Source organism: Saimiri boliviensis, chromosome 2 (assembly GCF_048565385.1).
Source record: "Saimiri boliviensis isolate mSaiBol1 chromosome 2, mSaiBol1.pri, whole genome shotgun sequence".
Taxonomy (NCBI): domain Eukaryota; kingdom Metazoa; phylum Chordata; class Mammalia; order Primates; family Cebidae; genus Saimiri; species Saimiri boliviensis.
This window is the reverse complement of record NC_133450.1, coordinates 164,060,528-164,079,522: the sequence shown is the minus strand read 5'-3', so window position 1 is coordinate 164,079,522 and position 18,995 is coordinate 164,060,528. Positions and strand designations below refer to the sequence as shown.

The following is an 18,995-nucleotide window of genomic DNA, read 5'->3' as shown; positions in this document are numbered from 1 at the left end:
ACCATGCCCAGCCATGAAATCTTAAATAAGGTTACAATTTGTATTTATTTAAATGTATTACTTAACAGGTGTTTTTAAACATTTTATAAACATTCATGCAATTGTGGAAAATGGGTGCATGATTTTTGAAAGAATATGGTTATGCTAAAATGTGTTCTCTATTTTTAGTAAAAAAATATCAGTTAAGTGGGTTTAAAATAAATAAAATAATTCACATGGAGGTAGGCGGTGGTTTTAGTGGCCAATCACTTATGCAAAATATTTTAGCAAACATTTTCCACCCAAGTGGATTGATTTTTCTGTTTTGTTCTATTCTGGTTTTTATTTTTTGTGATGTTCACAGGGAGCTTTCCAGTGAAAGTGACTAATATCTGATTGGGACAGAAACTACGTGTCAGTTCAGGCTTTGATCCCCCTTTTTAGTGAGTGTTTTATGATTGGCATATAGCTGTAGTGAGTTTTGCCTGAATGACAGTTATCAACCATCACTGGACCATATGCTGTGATGGGTAGAATTGCTGTCAGCTGCCAATTGGCCATCTGGAGTAATGCTTACTAAGTAGTCTAAAGATTGCTCAGGAGTACAGCTGAGAGCCAGCAGCCATTAAAGTAGGTCTTCATCCCTCCATACCAAAACTTGGGTGTGGTCTTAGCAATTAAGTCTCTAAAAGGAATTATGAAAGGTTATTTTTCTTGACAGTGTCTGTTATAATCATATTTAGTAAGGCACAGTTTTCACAGTGACATGCTGTGCTACACTGTATTTATTCGGAAGATATCTAGAAATCTTTTATCAGGAAGCTATTCCTGAAAAAAATAATACTATAAATCCTAGCCAAAAGCATGGTCACTAGTTTTTATATGCCATCATAGCTGTTAAAGGAGAGGCTGTTACTTTAAAACATAGATTTACCTATTGAATCTACGTTTTACCTGTTTCATAGACAAGTGATGCATATTCATGTAATTAATAAATTAAAATCAGTACCCCAGAAAATAACTCTTTCTAGCAATAGTACAAAGTTCTTATGAAGAAATCTCTTTTAAGACTCATTTAATTTTCTTAGGATTCATAAATTGGTCCACTTTGTCATCTTTGCTTTCTAAAGCATGTTTGATAAATGGGTTTACCTTTAAAATCTATAACAATGAGAGATTCAGGAACACCAACAGACCTCCTTTGCCAACCTGTGGACACATGAGCAGAAGAAGAATGGAAAGCTGAGTGATGCTTTTTGGCTATAGTATTATTCAGGCCAAAATCCCAATTTAAGGTGATTTTTAATTTGCCTCTCTGCCTCTGCAAACAAACTATAGTGCACTTTAGGAAAATAGAAAAGTGGCATTGTTAGCATCTGAAGAGGTGGACCTTACTTTGGATTGTTGGTGCTGCAGTTGTTTCTGCAGTCGGAGAGAACACCTCTTTGTCAGCATGAAGCTATACTGCTATCTTACCCAGTTTCCCCAAGACTGGAGCTCTGTAAGATGTCTAAAAAAGAGGTGAATATAAACCAATGGCTTTTAATCAAAGCCATGATTACTGGTTTTCATAGCAAAAACCCTAAGATTTATGCTTTTGGTGATAACCATAGATTTTTCTTAGTAAAATTATGTAGAATTATACACTCAAGTCCTTTGAAATTTGGGGGGCTTTTTGAAGAAAATAAGTACAAGCAAACTGACTAAGAAAAAGCAGGAATGAGGGCTCAACTAAATGAAAAAAAAATAATAACTCAGAACAATGAGATTACTCATGAAATGCGAATTGATTAACCTAAACTTGGAGTTTAATCCAGCACCCTTTAACAAAGATGAATTTTGCCATTTTTTAAAAAGCAAGAATTGCTGATTATAGCAATAATACCAAGCTAAAATAGGGAAAGCAATATACACAGGCAAGGGAAGGTATAGAAAGAGATTCCTTAAGTATTGGCTTTAGTATTACGTCATTACCTGTTCCAAAAAAGCAAACAGTGGAATGATCCATATCCAAAATGTTACATTTTTAATACAGTGGTATTTATAATCGTGTCTGTCCATATATATACTTCTATATATTCATATACATATGTGTGTATAGGTATATATATATATATATATATATATATATATATATAGTCTTCAATATTATATATATATATATATATACTAAGTATCTGCCAAAAATAGTTCAACTTAATAAGATGTACAGGAAAGTAAATAAAAATTGTATGAGTTATGATTGTAATCACATGTACAGCATGTATTTTAATATATGTTAGAATAGAGTCAGCTTGCTATTAGTTTAATTAAATTTTTTACACCTTCTTGATTAGACTGCTAGTTTAATGACATCTTCCACACTTTGAGCTGTGAAGTGTGGCTCATTTTAAAGTTTTGTAATGAGAAGGAAAATGTACATCTGATGAACATCTCTACAGACTAAAAAACAAATTTTAGTTTTCACTTGCGGAAAAACAAGAGAATCCAGAGATGATTAGCATTTTGCTTAAAACAAGCTTAGTATGAGCATGATGTTATTGACTCTTATGTGGGTAAAAATGTTTCTGAGGGATCCTATGCTATACGGACATACCTCAGTGCTTGGAGAGCCAAGTAGCACATTAAAGATGATAGAAGGATCACAGGGAGAGAGAGAGAGAGAGAAAGGTTGCTTTATTTTTTCACAAATAATACTATTATAAAGTTGAACAAAATGAGAATGTTCTGGTGACTTTGATAGGTAATATAAGTGGGATATATTGATTTAATGTGTTGTAAAGTATGTGCAACACTGGGGCTAAAACATGATTGGATTTTTTTTTTGTTTAGCATTATAACACCTCACTAATTCCTTTATAAAGCAAACATTTGAATAACTCTAATGAGCTGACTGTAAGCTGCCAACAAACTCAGCAGCCGTTTTATATTTACTAGATCATTATCATTGGTCTCTGGGTTGGCTTTATTTATAGGATGAACCCGAAGACTCTTCTCAAAGCCCTGCTTTTTTTATATTGTTCTGAAATACATGGATTTACATGTATAACTATAAACCCTATATATAGGTACTCTATTTTCATTAAGCTAAAGAAACTGCAGAATTTGCATTGCCTTTGCATTTTAACTTGGAATGCAACACTAAAGTAATATAACACATGAATTCCTACTGTTTTGAATAGAGTATGACTATTCATTTAATCATTCACATTATGGTTAAAAAAAGTGATTATTAGAGAAGCAGAACCAGCATGCTATTCAGTAATAACTGCAAAAAAATATCAGTATCTCTTACATTTTTTTATTTATTTCCAGCAGGGTTTTTGTTTTAGTTTTTAAAGGGAAATATAGCAGTGAATATTGAACACATAAATCCTTCTAGTGGTGGTCATTTGCCATTTATGAACATTAGAAACTCAGTGACTCTGAGTTTCCAAACGCCTTTGCTTTTTCTTGGTTGCATTACATAGATTCCTGTCATAGTTTTCCTCATTTTATTATCCACTTGCCCTTTGTAAGAGAGGTGGTAGAGAGGACAAGTAAGCGTCAGGAGAGCATCCACATGAGACTATCCCTCGTCTGACTGCTGATGTGTTATTTTTTGACAAATTTATAGTTTTCAATCCCTCCTTTTCAAATGGTGAATAAAGATTTCTATGATAGACCACTGCCACAGAGACTCGTTTATAGAAAGTTGCTGTTATGGGAATAATAGTTCTGAACAGTTACCTAAAAATATAATAACAGATCTCATAATGCCTGAGAGAGAAAAAAACGGAAACCATATTATCAAGTTTATTTATGGCCATTTTGATTTAGTTGTTCTTTTTCTTGCCAATGCTTATTAATCATTCTACATGATAGATTCATATCATAGTTAAGTATCATACATACCACTTTCATCTAATGTTAATCTGTTTTTGTTCATAAAGTCTCTGGATATGACCATAATGTTGCCACCAATTCTTCATTTTTGAACTCTATTGCACACCTTTAACTTAAACAAAATGTTTTATATAATCTATTTTCTTTCTTCTAAAATAGACAGGACTTTTTTAGTCACGAAAGTAGCTTTTTGCAATTAATTTATTAAATTCTGAAAAAGAACATAACCTCTACTGGAAAATCCTAGTGAAAGGTTCAGACTTGAGAATTCAACCTTTCATTGACACTTTTTAAATGAAAAAATTCTGCAGAAAAACTATAGGTTCCAACTTATTTCCAAAATCTAGCAGGTGCATCCTAAAATTAAAAACATGCAGTGGAAATCACCATGTCTGTATACTCACCATGGACTGAAACACTGATTTTAAGTGTGATTTTCCAGTATGAGTAAACTTACATTCAAGTTTTTAACACTTAAGTTTTATTTGGGGGCATACCTTAATGCTACATAATTGCTATGTCTCAGTGTTAACAGCAAAATCTCTGAAAACACCTTACCACATGCAATGTTGCTACTTTTCACTCTGCCGTTAAAATTTGCTTTGAATGCCACTGGGCACTGTCTTGGAAAAATCTACTAATAAAATGAATCAAAAGAGGGAATGATACTATCTTATTTTTATGTAGAGATGTCACCATAATCCCCTTTAGAACAGGGACCAAGTAGTATTAATCTTTCAATTGCAGTACCTGGAGCATAGTAGATGCTCTTTGAATAGTTCTATAATGAACACATTTTTGTACCTAAATTATTCTCCATGCTAAACTATAATTTCGTATCTGGATCTATTTTTCAAGGTTTTCACAGATTTTTTTTGGATGAATAATAAAGGGCTACTGTTACTGGCATATAAAAAAATTAACCAAAGCAGAAAAATTAAAATTGAAATATATTAAGATTATAGATAAAATGGAGCACAAAATGGAAATAACAGAAATAAACAAAAATAAAAAGCAAGTTTCTATGAAAGAGATGATTACTGATATTGATAGGGAGAAGAGAAATTTAGAAACCCAATTTGTCACTATTGCCTATGTCACATGATACCTTTCTAATATATGGTATACAATGCCTTGTAGAAATAGTATAAAAAACCTGAACTGGATCACTTAAATAAAATTGGACAGTAAAATCTGTTGTTATAATTTATCATTATCTACTTAAAGTGGTTCAGTAAAAATGGAAATGGTATTTTGTTATATTTGGTAGTTTTGATAGCCAATCAGAAATGGCCAAATAATTTACCAAGAAGTATAGTTGATATCTCTTCTACCTGGGTATGGTTTTCATCAACATTTCAACAAATGCTCCATTTAATCTAATGGTGCTAACATTGCTGTCAATATTACAGTCGAAAGGATAAACATGAGTGTGTTTATTGCAGGGGTGAGCAAGGAAAAGGGAAGGAAAATATTGTTAAGTATGAGGTCTAAATGGCATGGGCACCTAGCAAGGGAACTTCTCCAGTAATCCATTATGCAGAACTCCCCGAAGTAGTGGATTTTATTGTAGATCAAGCTTGTTCAACCTGTGTCCCGTGGACCGCATGCAGCCCAGGATAGCTTTGAATACAGCCCAACACAACTAAACTTTCTTAAGACATTATGAGATTTTTTTGCAATTTTAGGGGATTTTTTAGTTAATCAACTATCTTTAGTGTTAGTGTTTTTTATGTATGGCCTAAGATAATTCTTTGTCTTCCAATGTGGCCCAGGGAAGCCAAATGATTAGAATAGAACACCTGTGTAGATAATAAATGCAAGTTGGCCTCCTCAGTGAAGACAGCATGAAACAATTTCTGTAACAGTGAAGAAAATACCAGAGTCTTAGAAATAATATCCATTCATTACAATAACTGATAAAGAATAAAAAAAGAAAGTACTTAACTCTGACAGTATAAAAGCACACTGAATTATGTTAACATAAAGAACAGATACTTTAGAATGAATAAAAAAAGTAGCTCAAATCTGTTAATGTTTGATGAAGTATAAAACATGTTATTAGTAGACATTTGAAACCACTCCAAATAAGCATTAGGAGTTCAGTTGAGACTTTGGAATAAGAAAATAACCGAGGGGTATGCCCACTTTTTGGAGAAGAATATAATAATTTACTCCTGGCCCTTTATTCTGGCTCAGCCCACCCATCATTTGTACCCTGAAGGACTAATAAAAACAAATAAACCAAAACGGAGAGTAGTTGCTCAGCAAGAGATTATTTCCCCCTCCAAGCACTCTCAACCTTGGCCACCAATCTCTATGTCTTCCCTAATTTAGTTCTAGTCTCTAAGTCTAGATAAATTATATCCTATGATGATGAAATAATTTAATTGTTGAGCCACTTTCAAGATCATCTGAGAAATACTAAAGAATTTTAAAGGTGTCAAAGGACAAAAGATTACCTGTTTTTCGTCCAAAAATTAAGAGAGAACATATCTGTCAGAGGCAAAACTCAATGTTAATTCCTGAAAAAAAATTATTTAATGCTTGCAATTTGTTTAGAATTCTTGGCACATAGTAAAGTCCTCCAAAAACAATGACAGCTTCTAATCATTTTTCTCCTTCTTCCTCCTCTTTTTTACTCATTTTATAATAATTATTAGTGCTATTATTTTATCATCATTTTCATCTTTAGACATTAAACAATACAAAGATATGGAGACCAGTATTTTTTATCTTTTGTTTTCAATCAATGAATTATAAGCTGAGCACAGTTGCTCATTCTTGTAATCCCAGCACTTTGGGAGGCTGAGGTGGGCGGATCATGCAGTCAGGAGTTCGAGACCAGCCTGACTAACATGGTGAAACCCCCCTCTACTAAAAATAGAAAAATTAGCTGGGCATGGTGGTGCATGCCTGTAATCCCAGCTACTCAGGAAGCTGAGGCAGAATTGCTTGAACTTGGGAGGCGGAGGTTGCAGTCAGTCAGCCAAGATGCACCACTGCACTCCAGGCTAGGCAACAGGGTGAGACTCTGACTCAAAAAAAAAAAACAAAAACAAAAAAAACAAAAAACTGATATAAATCTGATTACCGATGCCTAGTAAAGTTGAGCAATTATGGAGCTGAGCCTTCTAGTGGGGGTTTCTAGAAGCAAATCTTAACCAAACAAATAATAAATATATAAAGTATGTTTAAATATTGTACTTTCTAGTATTAACTAAAGTATCTCATTAAATGAACAGATTGCTTTGAAGTATTAATGCAAAGAAATTTCAGATCGTACATAATAATAATGAGCTCACAGGAAATAACCGGAAAATGGCATAGCAGAATCCTTTCTAAATTCTAATTGGACTTCTTCTTTGGTACTTCATAGGATAAAAATGATCAAGGGATCAGTCTAAAGGTTTTTAAAAAATTATCAAGAAACCTGTTGAAAGCATGGATTTTGATTCATTATCATTAACAATATATCTTAAATGAAGTGTATAGTGTATATTCTGACCTGTTTTATTTACTGATGATAATATAAAGCCATTGCAATTAGACAGCATTTAGAAATATTGCCATTTTATCATGATCTCAGTCTTTTAAATTTTATTTTTATCTGGTGTTTATAATGGCCGTCATTTGTCATAAAATAGAGTTTTAGGTAAAAAGAATGGAAGTATGCCTTGTACTGTTTTACAGCTCTGATAATGTAATAAACATCAGTAATGTTAGGAGAGAAAAGACCAGTGTGCTAGAAACTAAAGAGTAGAGTACAGTGTTCTGGAAGTCAAAATAACAGAAAGCTTAAAAGATACACGATCATCTTTGTTGACCACTGATGAGATACCACAGGACGTGAGTCCTGAAAATCATTTATGGGATTTTGCAACATTAATGTTATTAGTGATTTTTACACAAGTGGTTTCTTTATTGCTATGAAGTTTTGTCCTCAAACAAATATAGGCCCTACATAGGACCAATTTTTGTGTAGGTAGGACTAACAGTACTTCGGCACTAATACCAGGTTTGGTGCTGTCCTTGACCGCTTACCTGCTAAGTCCTCTTTTAAATTGCTCAGTGTCATAAGAGTTCAGGAAAAGGGATACCAAGGAAAAACAAGTGAGAGTAGAGACCAATCCCAGAGGAGATCCAGCTCTAGGCCTTCTTTCCTTGATACCATAGTGAAATAAAAGTAAAACAGGAAATTACTTCTAGGAGGGCTTAGGAATCTAACTCTGCCCCTCTGCTGTTTATCTCTGTTGTCTAATTAATGACTCACCTATAGCAATAATTTCCCTCTTTTTTCCTTCCAGTCATTTCTTCCTTCTGCCTCTTTTTCTGTAGTTAATGTTAATGAGTACCTAATGTGTGATAGACAGTGACCTAGGCCTTGGCAATAAAGCAGGGAACAAAACAATGTTCCTGTTATTATGTTGCTGGATACTCTAATGTGGAAGTGAGAGTGGGAGACAGAAACCCTAACCAAACAAGGACTAGCAAAGATTTAAAATTAGCAGGTATGTCAGATGGTGATAAATGCTATGGAGGAAATTACAGCAGGAAAGAAGGATATAAAAAGTGTGTGTGTTTGTGTGTGTGTGTGTGTGTGTGTGTGTGAAAATTACAGCAGGAAGGAAGGATATGAAGTGTGGTATATATGTGGGTGTGTAGAGGAGAGGGCTTCATTTTAAATGGTGTGTAAGGGGAGGCCCAACCGAGTGGAGAAAACTCTCACAATGGAATCCTACTTTGTGTTTAATTAATCAAGGACAAAGGGATACTTAAAAAAGTTAACCAAAGGCAAAGGGTATATTTTTCCTTTATAGACTGTGTTTTAAATCGTACCATTGTGAAATATATAATGTTATTATATTTGTCATGAGCTCGATATGAACACAATGTTGCTGCATTAATAGACAATGCTTTTGTCATGGAAGAACTTCAAAGATTTATACCATTACACTTCTTTATTTTCACTGCCTTTTAAAACAGTAGCAAGCACTATATATTTCATTTTGCCTTGTAGTTTTAATTTAAAAAAACCTTAATTATTTAATCATTTGTCTTTCCTGAATTCTTTTCCATTTTTCCTTCCTTTTTTCTGCTTAGAAGATGTCATTAACTAATTTCTTAAACTCCATAAATAAGTAAAGTGATATATTCACAGTGTAAATGTTTAAAAAAAAAATCTAGCGTCATTTAATGAAGTCGTAAAGATATGTTAAAAATGAAGTGCTGCTGGGAAGTTAATGGAAGATTTGAATATGCAAACAGTGAAGACCAGAACGCTTCTCTAATTACGATTCAGTTCATATTGGCTATACTCAGAGCTCCTTGTCTTAGGTCCTAATTTTCTCAGGTATTCTCATGGGGAAGGGTCTTCCTTGCTACTACTATTCCCAATTTTAACTTTAATTCTTTGTTACTTTCTAATATTAACTGATAACATGTATTACTAAATGGCTTCAGAATCTACATTTATTTTTATATATTATTGACACATAGTTATAAGGCAAATAAATATCACCAAGCTTATTATTAACTATATTATTTAGTTTTCTTAAGCTAAAATATGCAAATCCTACTAAGCAAAATGACATCATACTTGCTGTTCTTAGTTATATCCACAAACTAAATATATTTACATTATAAAGAAAGACCACAGAGTTAGGGGACCAGGTAAAGATAAGAGATTCTTCAATGATCATTTTGAGGTTTCAAGAATGAAGAAAACAAAACATCCAAGTAACTTTATAAGGCGTTCATAACATTTCTAAAAATCAGTGCTCACCCTTTCACTGGAAGAAGGTACACAGATGGATTATTAGAATATGATGAGTTTTGAAGATTTTGAATGTTTGTCTTAATAGAGCTTGATTGACTAAGATTGAACTATGTTCCTTCAATAGCATCTCTTCCTAGGAAGGAAATTCATGCTATAAACTAGAAACGTATCTAGTTCTATTTTTTTCAAGTGAACGGACTGAGAGCAAAAACATCTGCAACTCCACAATTTATTGTCTTCACTAACACGAGTTTATTATTCTACTATCTTCATCAACACCCTCTACTCTTCAAGGGAACTCTTGCCCAGCAGATAAAAGTTGTTTAAAACCTAAGGATCTGTTTCAGAAACTTCCTGCAAAACCCTTTTGCTGTGCAACAATTGTTCTCCAGGACTCTTAGAAACCTTCCCTGAGAACTCTCTCCTTGCTGTGTCCATCGACTCTACACTATTATAACAGCATCCTTGCCCAGTATGAATTTAGCCAGTGTATAGAAACACCCACCTTCAGCCAAACCCCCCAAATTATAAATATCTTGACGTCGACATCTCCACAGAGATACTCTTAAGTCTCTGTCAGGGTACTAGACTACTTTGCGATAGTAAGAAAATCTCACTTTGCAATACGAACAGTTGTTTTCCAGTATTTTTTCTGAAAACTTAAGATTTGGCAGTGTTCACTATTTGTTTGCTCATAAGCTGTTCTTTCTCTAATTGCTTTTTTAGTAACACATGCTTTATTTCCCCAGTAAAATCTCTACATTTTCTACCTATTTCTTTTACATTTGTTCTCTTTTTCTTTCATATTCTTTCTTCTTTATATCTCTCATCTTGAGCATTTCGTCTTGATTATTTCTGTTTCAAACTTTTTTTTTTTTTTTTTTTTTTTTTTTTTTTTTTTTTTGAGATGGAGTCTTACTCTTATCCTTATCCAGGCTGGAGTGCAGTGGTACCATCTTGGCTCACTGCAACCTCCACCTTCCAAGTTCAAGCCATTCTCCTACCTCAGCCTCTGATTAGGAGGGACTAGAGGTGACACATCTGGCTAATTTTTTTGTAATTTGGTTTTTTTAGTGGCGACTGGGTTTCGCCATGTTGGCCAGGCTGGTCTCGAATTCCTGATCTCAAGTGATCCACTCACGTCGGCCTCTCAAAGTACTGGGATTACAGGCGTGAGCCACCATACCTGGCTTATTTTGTATTTTTGAACATTTCTTTCTTGTATTTGAAAAAAAATGTCGTTGTCATCTCTCAAAATTAATGGGAATTAAACATCAATAAAGATGTTCTTTAAGAGGTGCATCTTGACTCTGTGCTGCCTAGACTCTTCTGTAAATGTTCTCTCTCTAGATTTCTTTCTCTCAGCTCTTTCTTCTGACTTCATGCATTGTTTTTATTATTGTCTTTAGTTTTAAAAATGTCCTTATAATATTCTTTTTCTGTAAAAATCACCACCTCTTGCCTCTCTAAACCCTCCTCTTTCTCTAACCTGTCTTCTTTCACAACAAAGAGTTGGGGAAAATAAGATTTACATATGTTGCTTCCACATTTCAGCAATGATTCACTGTTTAATACTTTGCAATTTGGCCAAATCACGTCTCCCTATCAAAACCGCTTTTAGAGATATCCAATGGCTTTCTAATTGCCTAGCTCTAGGCAATTAGATATCTATAGATAGTTATCTATAGATATTAGATATATTAGGCATCTATAGATAGATATCTATACATATTAGATATATAACTATAGATAGATATATCTAATAGTTATAGATAGATATCTAATATATGGATATCTATATGTATTTATATAGAGAGATATATCTGTATATTAGATATCTATCTATAACTATTAGATATATTGATATCTATAGATATTAGATATCTATCTATAGACATCTAATTGTCTATTGATAGATATCTAATATCTACAGATAGATCTATATCTAACAATATCTAAAGATAAGAAAACGAATAATTTTCTTATCTTTAAGGACAGCAACATTTAATCAGATAAAGGCACCAAAAAGCTGTTGTCTAAAATTATCTTAATGAGTCTCTCTCTTACCTGACTTATTAATACTAGTTCAAATTTAGGAAATATTAAAGTGACAACCATTCAAATGGCAAATATAAGAATCAGTAACTGTTTTTGAATAATAAAACAACTAGTTTGTCCTGGGCACATATAATGGTATCTTATCAACAATTTTCCCAGAAATATTATATATTTATGCATATATATATTTGTAGGTATGTTTATAAGACATTCTTCTTCTCTGAGGAACACAGTGCATACATATAGTACTTTAGAGTTCACATATATATATGTGTGTTTGTGTATATATATATATATATATATATATATATATATATATAATCTCAATTACCCTTTACAACAGCATTGTGAGGCATATTTATTTATTTAGTTAGTTTTTAATTTTTTTTGAGACAGAGTCTCGCTATGTCACCAGGCTGGAGTGCAGTGGTGTGATCTTGGCCCACTGCAACCTCCACCTCCTAGGTTCAAGCAGTTCCCCTGCCTCAGCCTCCTGAGTAGCTGGGACTACAGGTGCCCACCACCACACACAGCTAGTTTTTTGTATTTTTCGTAGAGATGGGGTTTCACCATGTTTGCCAGGATGGTCTTGATCTCCTGACCTTGTGATCCACCTGCCTCAGGTGGTGCAATGAATATTCATACAATGAACATTGATATGCATGTGTCTTTATGGTAGAATAATTTATATTTCTCTAGGCATATACCCAGTAATGGGATTGCTGGGTCAAGACACAGTTCTGTTTTTAGGTCTTGGAGGAACTGCCGTGCTGCTTTCCACAAAAATTGAACTAATTTACACATCAACCGACAGTGTCTACGTGTTCTCTTTTCTGTCCAATCATGCCAGCATCTGTTATTTTCTGACTTTTAATTCTGACTGGTGTGAGATGGTATCTCACCGTGGTTTTGATTTGCATGTCTCTAATGATCAGTACTATTGAGCTATTTTTCGTATGCTTGTTTGCCTCATGTGTGTCTTCTTTTGAAAAGTATCTGTTCAAGTAATTTGTGTACTTTTTCATGGTTTAATTTTTGTTTTAAGTTCCTTTTAGATGCTAGATATTACACCTTTGTCAGATGCATAGTTTGCAAATATTTTCTCCCATTCCATAGGTTGTCTCTTACTCTGTTTATAGTTGCTTTTGCTGTGCTCAAGCTCTTAAGTTTAATTAGATCCTATTTGTCACTTTTGCTTGTATTGTGACTGCTTTGGCATGTGTCATGAAATCTTTGCCCATTTCTATTTGCATAATGTTTTCCTAGGTTGTCTTCCATGGTTTTTTACAGTTTGGGATTTTAAATTTAAGTCTTTATCCATCTTAGGTTGATCTTTCTATATGGTGTAAGGAAGGGATCCAGTTTCATATTCTGCATATGTCTAGCCAGTTATCCCAGTACTATATATTGAATAGGGAGTCCTTTCCCCATTGCTTGTTTTTACCAGCTTTATTGAGGATCAGATGGTTATAGGTGTGCAGCCTTATTTCTGGGGTCTCTAGTCTATTCAGTTTGTCTATGTGCCTGTTTTTGTGCCAGTACCATGCTGTTTTGGTTACTGTAACCCTGCAGTACAGTTTCATTCAGGTAACATGACACCTCCAGCTTTGTTCTTTTTGCTTGAGATTGCCTTGGCTATTTGGGCTCTTTTTTGGTTCCACATAAAATTTTAAATAGTTTTTCTAGTTCTTTGAATAATGTCATTGATAGTTTCATAGGAATACATTGAATCTGTATATTGCTTTGGGCAATATGGCCATTTTAATGATATTAATTCTTCATATTTATGAGCATAGAATATTTTTCCATTTGTTTGGGTCATCTTGTTTTTGAGCAGTGTTTCATAGTTCTTATTTTAGAGATCTTTTATGTCCCTGGTTAGCTGTTTTTCTATCTGTCTTATTATTTATGTAGCAATTGTTAATGGCACTGCATTCTTGATTTAACTCTCAGCTTGGTCATTATTGATGTATAAGAATACTAGTGAGTTTTGTACATTGATTTTATATCCTCAGACTTTGCTGAAGTTGTTTCTTCGCTGAAGGAGCTTTTGGGCTGAGAATATAGGGTTTTCTAGATATAGAATCATGTCATCTGCAAACAGGGATTGTTTGACTTCTTCTCTTCCTATTTGGATTCTTTTTATATCTTTCTCTTGCTTGATTGCTCTTCCTAGGACTTCAGATACTATGCTGAATAGTAGTGGTGTGAGAGGGCAACCTTGTGCCAGTTTTCACGGGGAAAGTTTTCATCTTTTCCCCTTTTGATATGATGTTAGCTGTGGGTCTGCCATCATGACTTTTATTATTTTGAGGTATGTTCCTTCCACAACTAGTTTATTGAGAGTTTTTAACCTGAAGGGATGTTTAATTTTAATGCCTTTTTTTGCATCTGTTGAGATAATCATGTGATTTTTGCCTTTAGTTCTCTTCATGTGATGAATCACACATTTATTGATTTGTGTATGTTGAACCAACCTTGCATCGTGGAGATAGACTCTACTTGATTGTTATGGATAAGTTCTTTGATGTGTTGCTGGATTCAGTTTTCAAGTATTTTTTTTAGAATTTTTGCATCAATGTTCATCAAGAATACTGGTGTGTGTGTGTGTGTCTGCCAAGTTTTGGTATCAGGATGATGCTGCCCTCATAGTTGCAGAGGTGTCCCTCAATTTTTAAAAAATAGTTTCAGTAGAAATGGTACCAGCTTTTTGTATGTCTGGTAGAATTTGGCTATGACTATATCTGGTCCTGAGCTATTTTTTGTTGTTGTTGTTGGCAGGCTACTTATTACTGATTCAGTTTTAGAGCTCATGATTGGTCAGTTCAGGGAATCAATTTCTTTCTGATTCAGTCTTAAAAGTGTATGTGTGTCCAGGAATTTGTCCATCTTTTCTAGATTTTCTATTTTGTGGGCATAGAGATGTTTGTAGCAATTTCCGACGGTGATTTTTATTTCTGTTGGGTCAGTAGTAACATCCCTTTTTTCATTTCTCGTTATGTTTATTTGAATCTTCTCTCCTTCTTTATTAGTCTAACTTATGTTATGTTGAGAAATTAGTCTTCAAATTCTTCTCATTTAGTTTTAAATATTCCTTCAGGCTGTTTCTAATACTCTTCAGAGTTTACATGAATAAAATTTATCAGGAAATGGACACAGCATTAAAAACATCAAAAATGATGAAATTCATTTTTATAGTTGCATATCTAAATGCTTGCTAGTTTTGAAGTATAGTATGTTTGTTATATTAAAAATAACTTAAGCACTTTTCATCCATATGCATTTTTAATTGCCATCATCAACATTTGAAATAGTTTTACCTCAATTTTATTCATAAATATGTGATTATATGTGATATTTAAGAGTTTGTTTTCAATGTTTTCCTCTGATTATCATCATTAAACATCTAATAATTTTTAGCTTTGTTACCTAGCGACCACTGCAATTACTAATGCTTATATGAAGTTCTATTAAACCAGTACAGGGAATATTAAAGCATTATTAGTAGCTAATAAGTAAAAACAAATCAAATATCCAATTACTACAGCAATTTGTTTATTACCTGTTTGCAAATTCAGGTGCAATAAAGCAGAGCAGCAGGAAACTCTAATTCAAGGGGTCAATTTAAGAACATAGGATGATGGTTATTCTGCCAAGTTTAAGACAGTTTCCAAACTCATTCTGAATATCACCATTCTGGACATCAAATAGCAGAAGGGTATAGTCAACGATTTCCCCTTAAGTGAAAAAGAAATAACACATAATTCAGTTATACTTTATTGGTAAGAACTTAGACAGATGGTTGTATCCTTTCATGATGAACTGGGAAATCCTGTTCCTGACTGGAAGGTCACATACAAGTTATACTTCCTTCACTACATGAGGATTAAAGGGTTTTGGTGGGTGGAAAAGTAGTGGTATCCTTCAAAATTGGTCTGGGATACAATTGCTTTTCACTAGGTGATTTAGAGGCCTATTGAAAATACAAAATATTCCAGTTTAAAAGTCTTAGAAGTTCACTTAGAATTTTGCATCATTCAAATTATCTTTGTCATAGCTATCTACTATTAATTTTGTTTTGAACAATAATGTAAATAGTAAAAATAAATAAATAAATAAGGTAACAGGAAATACTTGTTTTTCTCTATGTGCCAGGCTCTCTAATAGTGCCTGAGTCAAATTTTCTTATTTATTCCTAGACGAAGGAGATAATACTCATCCCCATATTAATGATAAGGAACTGATGCCTGGAAAAACGAAGTTACATCCAGGGTAATTCAGCTGGTAAGTGTAGCAGTGATTTAAACTTAGGCAGACTGATTCCAAACACACTAGTCTTAACAACACACAAATATAGTCAGTAAAACGGTAGGTGAAGTTTAGTTGGCTTTGGCATTTCTAATGAGCAAACTCTCACACTTCTTTATTTCATATCTATTGATCATACCTGTTAAGGTTGGGAAAAATGGTTTTATTTAAAGATAAATCTTTGCCTGAATCAATATTATTATTTAGATTAACACTGACTGTTCCTTTTTATGTCACTTGGTACAAGTACATTTTTATTCAGTTATTTAAATAGATTTGATGTAAGAAGCTACGAATACATAAGAGATGATCTTATAATTTTTATTATGTTTGTATCAATGTCCCTAAATTTTGGAGGCATTTACTACATCAACAGTTTGTGTCTGTAACAATCTTGATAAGTATAATTAAAATATGATTATCAAAGGCAAACTATCAGCAAATGTCCTAGCTTACTGCTGAAAGTCATATTATGGAACCTCTACCCTTTGAAGATAGTTTTGGTTGAAGACTTAAGATAGAGATGCAAAGAGAGGAATACGTAAAATATATTATAAATTTATGTAAAATATGTCCAGTTAGTTACCTGATTATTAACACATTTGTTTAGCGATAGTCTTTAGAAAAGAAGATGAAGTTTATTTGAACTGTCAGAGCTCAGGGTTTTGAATAGAGAGAAAATAGAATCAAAAATTGTTCTATCATGGTATTGATCAATATACTATCTTTATTATCTATTGCTGTATAATTATTCCAAATTATCCCAAGAATTAGTGGCTTGATGCAACAATAAATATTTATTAATTATACAGTTTCTATGAGTCAAGAATTTGGGAGCTGCTGGTTTGAACACTTCTGGCTCAGGGTTTCTTATGAGGTTGTAGTTAAGGTATCATTTGGGTCTGCAGTCACCTGAAGGCTTGAATGGGGCTGCAAAAACTGCTTCCAAGATGGCCCACTCCTGTGGTTGGCATTTTGGTGCTGGCTGTTAGTGAGAGGCCTTAGATCCTCTCTCTAGGTCTCTTCAGAGTGTCCTCAACACATAATGACTGGTTTCTCCCAGGGTGAGATGTACAGTGGGGAAGGAGCAAGGAGGAAACTATTTTTTTATGAACACAACTTGAAAGCAATATAACATCATTTCCACTATTTGTATTTATTACACATCTGGCCTACATAAAGGCAAATGAGACTCTATTCTTTAAAAGAGAAAAGTGTCAAGAATGATGTGGTCATGCTTTAAAACCATAATGTATGTGCATAAATATAGTATTTGGAATACAGTATAACTGGAATTACATATAAATGTCCTAGAGAAGTAGGAGATAAACATTAGAAATGAATAACAGTTTAACCTTAAATATTGGTGAAAGAATTTGAACTCAGTTCTTTAGTTATGTACAGATTTATAAATGTATTTTTGAAGTGATATTATAACAATGATGCTATAGGGTGATTAGTATGACCATAATATGAAAGATTAACTGGAGAGGGAAGGAAGTACCAGAAAGGATATTACCTTATTAAAGCTATACAGTTAGTTACAAAACCTTATAAATTTTAGAATTTTACCCAATCACACTAAAGATGTATCAGGAGAGTTTTCTAGATTTATCTCATCAAAAGATTTAAACATAAGACTTAACACCATAAAAACCCTAGAAGAAAACCTGGGCAATACCATTCAGGACATAGGCATGGGCAAGGACTTCATAATTAAAACACAAAAAGCAATGGCAACAAAAGCCAAAATAGACAAATGGGATGTCACTGAACTTAAGAGCTTTTGCACAGCAAAAGAAGCTATCATTAGAGTGAGCTGGCAACCAACAGAATGGGGAACAAAATTGTGACCTACCCATGTGACAAAGGGCTAATAACCAGAATCTATGAAGAACTTAAATTTACAAGAAAAAAAGAGAAACAACTCCATTAAAAAGCGGGCAAAGTATATGAACAGACACTTCTCAAAAGAAGACGTTTATGCGGCCAACAAACATATGAAAAAAAGCTCATCATCACTCATTATTAGAGAAATGTAAACCAGAACCACATTGAAATACGATCTCACACCAGTTAGAATGGTGATCATTAAAAAATCAGGAGACAGCAGATGCTGGAAAGGATGTGGACAAATAGGAATGCTTTTACACTATTGGTGGGAGTGTAAATTAGTTCAACCATTGTGGAAGATAGTGTGGCAATTCCTCAAGGATCTAGAACTATAAATACCATTTGACCCAGCAGTCCCATTACTGGGTATATACCCATTACAGGATTATATTATATTATAAAACATTAAATTAAAAAGACACATGCACACATATGTTTATTGTGGCACTATTTACAATAGCAAAGGCTTGGAACCAACCCAAATGCCCATCAATGATAGAGTAGATAGAGAAAATGTGGCACATATACACTGTGGAATACTATGCAGCCATAAAAAAGGATGAGTTCATGTCCTTTGTAGGGCCATGGATATAGCTGGAAACCATCATTCTCAACAAACTGACACAAGAACAGAAAACCAAACACCGCATGTTCTCACTCATAATTGGGTGTTAAACAATGAGAATATACAGACACAGGGAGAGGAACATCACACATACCAGGGCTTGTTGGGAGGTTGGGGGGTGGGGCAAAGGAGGAATAACAGGGGTGGGGGCATTCTGACAGGATAACATTAGGAGAAGTACCTAATGTAGATGATGGGGGGATGGATGCAGCAAACCACCACGGCACATGTATACCTATGTAACAAACCTGCATGTTCTGCACATGCACCCCAAAACTTAAAGTATATAAAAAAAGATATTTCTATATTTTTAACAAGAAATAATACTCTATATGTATAGTAGGAGCTGACACACTTTTTCTGTAAGAAGTTAGATAGATATTTTGTGTGTTGTAGCCCACATATAGTTTATGTTACATATTTTTCTTTGTTTTATTTTGTTTTTTTGTAATCCCTTAAAAATGTGAA

At 33.6% G+C, this 18,995-nt stretch overlaps 1 protein-coding gene across 37 annotated transcripts in view; it reads left to right on the top strand.

The window, feature by feature from the left end:
• The window catches only part of PTPRD (protein tyrosine phosphatase receptor type D), a 2,307,989-nt gene that overhangs the window by 189,473 nt on the left and 2,099,521 nt on the right, over positions 1-18,995 (top strand). Inside the window, exon 2 of one of the 37 annotated variants that reach the window (XM_074394792.1) lies at positions 15,901-15,985. The exons of the other annotated variants lie outside the window; for them this stretch is intronic. The gene's annotated coding sequence lies outside the window, so the exon portion shown is untranslated. The remainder of the gene's footprint in view (positions 1-15,900; positions 15,986-18,995) is intronic. 37 annotated transcript variants of the gene reach the window in all.